General features: G+C 35.3%; 1 pseudogene; it reads left to right on the top strand.

Moving 5' to 3' along the window:
• The first annotated feature begins 279 nt into the window (after window positions 1-279).
• Window positions 280-2,102, top strand: LOC131748097 (high mobility group protein B1-like; annotated as a pseudogene).
• Window positions 2,103-6,571: the final 4,469 nt, after the last annotated feature.

Below are 6,571 nucleotides of genomic sequence, written 5' to 3'. Positions count from 1 at the left end.
ATTTAGTGAAATTCATTCATTCATTAATTTAGTGAGTTAACAAACATTTATTACTCTCTATTTATTATATTTTTTTTAGTTCCAAGTATATAGTAGTAAACAAATAAAATAAACATATCTGCTTTAATGGAGGAGGTAAAATAAACAACAAACATGATATGTAACTGAACAAAATATACACTATCCGAAGTATATTTTATGTATAAAATATAGTGTATAAATGCATAATATAACATATAAAAAGTTAGAGGATGATAATTGCTAAGGAAAAAATAGAACATGGTAAGAGTATTTGAAAATGTTGGAGAAACGGTTCAAGTTTCAAGTGGGTTGTCAGTACAGGCCTCATTGAGAAGAAAGTATTTGAGAAAATATTTGGAAGAAGAAAATAGGCTATGGAAATATCTGGAGTAAGAGACAAAGTTATAGTGTCCATCATGAAATGAACTACTTTTGACCCAACATTAACTTTCAGCTGCCATCCATTTCTCTATCCTCTCAAAGTCACACTCTTGAAAGAGATGTTTATAGTATTAATCTCCAGATACTCAAATTATGTCCTTTCTCCTATCTATTATAATTGTTATTCCATACTCCCTCAGTAGCACTTGAGGCAGTTGTTGTAACATTCTTGTGGAAACACTTTCCTTTCTTGGCTACTTAAATACCAAACTCTCCTGGTTTTATTTCAACCTCACAAGCAGCACTTTATCAGTTGTTTGTTTTGCTTGTTTGTTTGTTTTGATTAATTCTCCTCTCATGATTGACTTCTAAATGTTGGAGTTTCTAAGGGCTACATTCAAGGGTTTCTTCTTTTCTGTATCTCCACCTTCTTCACATAATCTCTTCCTATCCCAGGGCTTTAATTACCATTCATAATCTTGTGATTCCCAACCTTTTATACTAAATCTGGCTTCTCTCTTAAACTCTAGACTCATTTATCTAATCGTCTACTTGACATCTCCTGTGGATATCTAATAAGAATTTAAATCTTAACATGTCAAAAACAGGATTTCTCCTCACCCCACCTACGCTATCCAAGATCTGCCCATCTCATCAAGTGTTACCACCATCCAACCGGGGTCTTGAGAGAAGGGAAAAGAGAAAACATCCTTTAGTTATTCCTTTCTCTCACAACCCCACATACAATAAACCACAAATATTATAGATTTTGCCTCCACAATATATCCCCAATTTTTTCCACTTATATCTACTTCTAGACCTAGCCTTCTAATCTAAGTTAGTATTTCTACTTCTAGGCCTAGCCTTCTAATCTAAGTTAGTATTATTTGTCACGTAGACTATGATTCCTAACTGGTCTCACAGTTTCCATTTGTGATATCCTATACTGCTTTCTCCACACAATTACCTATGGGATCTTTTTTTTAAAATAAATGAGTTCTCACATTCATTGAAATCCATTAATTTCCATATAGATAGCTGCAGAGCATGTGAGATCAGGACAGGCAATGGATGACTCTGTGTCTTGCTAAGAAAAAATAACTAAACAGAGTCAATAAAGATTCTAATAAGCTTAGAGACAAAAAGTAATCATATGCATTCCTACTGAAAACTTGCCTGGAAGAGAACAAGAAGCATCAGTGTTTTCTAAGAAATGCTTACAAAGGTAGAAGACATATCTATTGAAATAAGGAAAATTTGAAAATATGGCAAAGGCAGACAAGGCCCATTATGAAAGGGAAATGAAAAACCTCTATTCCTCTTAAAGAAGAAGAAAAAAACAGTACAAGGATCCCAGTGCACCCAACGGGCTTCTGCTGACCTTACTCTTGTTTTGTTCTGAGTGTTACCCCAAAATCAAAGGAGAACACCCTGCCCTGTTTATTGGTGATGTTGCAAAGAAAATGAGAAATGTAGAATAACATTGTTTCGGATGACAGGCAGACTTATGAAAAGAGGGTTGCTAAGGTAAAAGAAAAATAGGAACAGGATATTACTGCATACCAAGCTAAAAGAAAGCCTGATGTAGTCTAAAAAAATAAAAAGGTAGAGTCTTCAAGACTGAAAATAAGCAGGAAAAAGAAGAAGATAAGGAGGAGGAAGATGAAGATGATAATGAAGAAAATGTTGATGAATGTTAGCTCTAAAACTTTTTTTTTCTTATCTAGAAATGTTTTGACCTCCCTGTACACAAATCACCCCTTTTAAATTAAAAAAAATAAAACAAAATAAAACTGAAATGTAAACCTGTTTAAGATTTGTTTTCAAAATGTGCAGTGTCTTTCTTGTACAGTTAACATGCTACTAAAAGTGTCTATAAATATAACTGTCCTAGTGGTATTTTTAATAGCCACTAATCTTGCTTGGTACTGTGTGGAGTTATAAATTGACATGGAAAGCAGGTTCTTGTTGGTTTACAGCAAAAATTAGTTATATATGGAGATGGTAGTTTTTTTAATCTTCACTTACCTCTGATGCAGCATGTAGGAAATAATTGTTGTTCTGTTAACTGAATATAACTGTAATTGAAAAAGAATGCAACAGTTTTGATGACATTCTGAATGGTTCAAAGTAAATACTTTTTAATTTTTTAATTTTAATTTTTATTTATTTATTTTTTGCGGTACGCAGGCTTCTCACTGCTGTGGCCTCTCCCGTTGCGGAGCACAGGCTCCAGATGTGCAGGCCCAGTGGCCATGGCTCATGGGCCCAGCCGCTCCGTGGCATGTGGGATCTTCCTGGACCAGGGTACGAACCCGTGTCCCCTGCATAGGCAGGCGGACTCTCAACCACTGCGCCACAAGTGAAGCCCGTAAATACTTTAAAAAAATGTATTATTGTCACTTTCATAGGTCTATAACTTTTCTTCTTGAAGTGTAGTTTTTTTTTTTCTTTTGCACATGTTTGATCACATAGACTATTACAATGTTTATCTTTTCATATAGCTAGCTGATTAAAAATAACATTTTGTCTACGTACCCTGCATACTTACAATGGGAATCATAAAAGTTGAGATGAGAATGTTTTTCATTCACATATGAATTTCAAGTCAAAATAATCAAATTTCATATAGCCCAGTGACTACAAAGTGAAGAGTAATCAATTACTCACAGTATGGGAATATGAGAATCAAACATTTTAAAAGTGTGTCTTTGAAAGACTAGTAGAAAAGTATGTTCTTATCTTTACATGAGTATTCTACATTCTTTAATTCCCATTACTATGTAATAGCAGTTATATTTGTAGTTTTCACTTTAAAAGAGAACTAACAATGTATCCAGAAAAGTTTGGGCCTAAATTCAAGACTGCCATATTAAAATTTTTGTTGATATCACTCCCAAGGAAGGTTCTATGAAAGTATTTGCTGTATATATCTTTTTCCATTTATGTAAATATGCACTGCTTTGGAAAATTGAGATTATCCATTATAGTTAAGTAGTTATTTTAATTAATTAGGTTATCTTTTAAGATTATAATGTCACACTTAAAATAGTGTATATTTTCCTATATTGTGATTTACCCCTTTACAAATCAAATAGACATGAGAAAAGCAGAAGCTTAAATTTTACACCTCAGTACCAATTATCTAAGTTGTTCAATTTTTAATTATAAAACCCAAACTGTCATTTATTAGGATTATATGTTTTTCTGCTTAACAATTTAGGGAGTATTTTGGCAATTTTCTGTGTTTTGAGATTGTCATTATTGTTATCTTCAAATGCCAAATATTTTAAAATATCCTTCTTGTAATTTTACATGCTTTTGTGATGTAGTGCTGTTTTGTTATATAAATTTTGAGATGGTTTCTATCCTTTTACATTTGTTTATGTATAATTTCAGGAGGAATACTGAACATCTGGGTCCTGGATGATACTAATAAACATAATTTTAGATGTTTATAAAGAGAAAGAGGTCATGTGTCAATTTATTATTTAAACCTGTCAATGGCTTCCCATTACAACTGGGGAGGGGTGAAACAACACTTTTCCATACCCTACAACATCTTTCATAAGATCTGTCCAGTACTTTTCTAAACTTACATACTACCACCGTCCATCTCAATACAATATTCTACATTAAAATTTTTATGTTCCTCAATCACAACAGGTAGTTTTGTATACGACCTTTAAATTAGCTATAACTCTGCCTGAAAAATGACATTTCCTAATCTGTTTATTTTGGCCATTTAGGTCTCATTTTAAAAGGCACAGCAAAGCATTCTCTTACTATCTAATCCAAAGTATTACTCCAAGGAATCTTTATGCAATTACCTAGTTTTATGATTGTAGTAACACATAACTGTTAGTTTTCTTTTTAAGTGACATTTAAATGTGATTGACATACTATAAACTGTATATATTTAAATGCACAATTTGATTAGTTTTGACATATGTGTACACCCTTATAGCCATCATCAAAATTAAGGTAGTGGGCATATCCATTACTCCCACAGATTTTTTTTATACCTGTTAAAAAAAGAAACAATAGGCTCAAAATGGAGTCACTTGTGCTAAGCCCCCATCAGTAAACCAAGATTTAATACCTAACCAAATTGCAATTTCAGCCTCTCCTGGAAGTGTGCTCTTTAACCAGTCAATCTGGAAGTACCTGGTCAGCACTAGTGAGTTAATCTGCCTGATAGACCACCATCTTTTCCCAAAAGAAGGTGACTCTATCTGAAACATTTAACTCTTTCCTAGAATAACTTCCTTGCCCTGCCTCCTTCTGCCTATAAAATCTTCCATATTATACAGCTTCTCAGAGCTTCTTTTTATCTGCTAAAATAAGATGCTGCCTCATTTAGTGTCATTAAATAAAGCCAATTAGATTGTAAATTTATTCAGTTGAATATTGTTTTTTTTAACAGCTTTGGTGGGAGCAGCAGGACTGAAGGAGACTTCTGACAGCTTGGGGGTCAAACAGAAACCCAGGCACTGATACCTGAACACTTTGTATTACTTGTCTTTCTTGCAATTTCCAAAAGCTGTGAGGAAATTTCTCTTCTGAGCTCTACTCACTTTGCTTCAAGTTCTCGATCTAATTGACTTTCCACTATAGGAAAGCCTGAACTAGCAGATGGTTCCAGGCAAAATGCAAGCCCCTAGCCCTTGGTTCAGCCCACACCTCCCCCATTTGAGTGGAAAACCCCAGCTCTTGGTTCTGTCCCAGATTCCATGCTGGGAACTGCTGTCAGCTTCGTCTATAATTCTCCAGTTGCTTGGAATCCTTTCCCAAATTCAATGCTAGGAACTGCATGTAGCATCTGAAGTTTCCCATTTGTTTGGAATCAGTCCACAGTATCCATCTTTGGGGTCTGATGGTTCACTCTTTTCCCCAGTTGCAGGTTCTATGTTGGGAACTGATGGTGTGTACCGGGCCTTCTTTAGGCCAGGCCACAGTAACATCTCTTGATTACTGCTGGTGTGTTATGGTGCATATGTTTGTTTACCTTGTTTAGGGTACATAAAACCTATTACTAATGAAAATCTCGGAAGCCAAAAAGTCACAAAAATGGTGGACATTTGTCAAACTCTTTAAAGCTATTAAAGCACTTATCACCTAACTCTAAGACTCCTGTGTTAAGATAAGTCAGTCACAGAATGGGTTCAATTTACTTTAGGTCAAGAAACTTTTCATGCAGTGAGGTACAGTGTCTAACACTACACAACCTTCAAAACAGTGGAATATCACCCTTGGTATCAATTTGGCTCCAAGAGACCCAAGGCTTGGGACCCTTATGCTCCAAAGAGACAAGTGCACCACCTTCTGACACACTTGCCTGTTTTGTTTCTAAGAACTATGGTTCCAGAAGCTATATCTACAAAAATAGCAAAAGCTAAACACACAGAAGGTATCAAGAACAACACCTAAGCCTCCCCTATTATACCCTCCTAGGGGGTCCATCATCAAAACACTGGCCCAGGAATTTATATCTCAGTTGTAATCAACTGAAACAGTGGAAAGATTTTCCTCAAAGGCCCTGTGCAGTTTCTTCAACATTAACTTGAATTCCCTTGTATCTACCTCCAAAGAGAGCTCCCATATGGGCTCCTACTAGAGATGATAATAGTCAGCAATTTCCTGGTAAACTGGTAAACTTTATTCCCTTAAACAGCCAAGAGGAAAAGAAACAAAAACAAAAACAAACAAACAAACAAAAAAACAACTTGCCAAATTCTGGTAGATACCAGGACCTGCAGAGGAGATGCAGGAAAAATTGGCAGGATCCAGAAAATGTTGAGAATTCTTATCAAAGTCAGGTCTCCTGAATTTCTTTCTGTAGTGCCCCGTTGGGAGAGGAAAATAAAATTTCATGTTCCTTTCCAAATCCAGACCTGGTTATTGATCTTTTCTCTCCCAAGAATAGCTATTGCCTTTTTGCTTGTCTCATTTCAGGTCCTAAGAACTTGGCTTAGCTTTCTGCCTGCCTGGGACATGCAAGTTGTCTGTTCTTTCTTTTGTCTAACTTTGTGAGTGCCTCTGGATTTGGGGAAGGTAGTATCCCTTGCACCCTCTTTGGAGACCTCTCTTACATCCAAGGAGGATTGTTCATTAGTGATTGAAAACTTACAATGAAAATTAAATTTTCATTGGAAAATTTAATATGAGG

The sequence above is a fragment of the Kogia breviceps genome, chromosome X (assembly GCF_026419965.1).
Source record: "Kogia breviceps isolate mKogBre1 chromosome X, mKogBre1 haplotype 1, whole genome shotgun sequence".
Classification (NCBI taxonomy): Eukaryota; Metazoa; Chordata; class Mammalia; order Artiodactyla; family Physeteridae; genus Kogia; species Kogia breviceps.
Note: the sequence above shows the minus strand (reverse complement) of the source record. Positions and strands in the feature narration are given on the sequence as shown.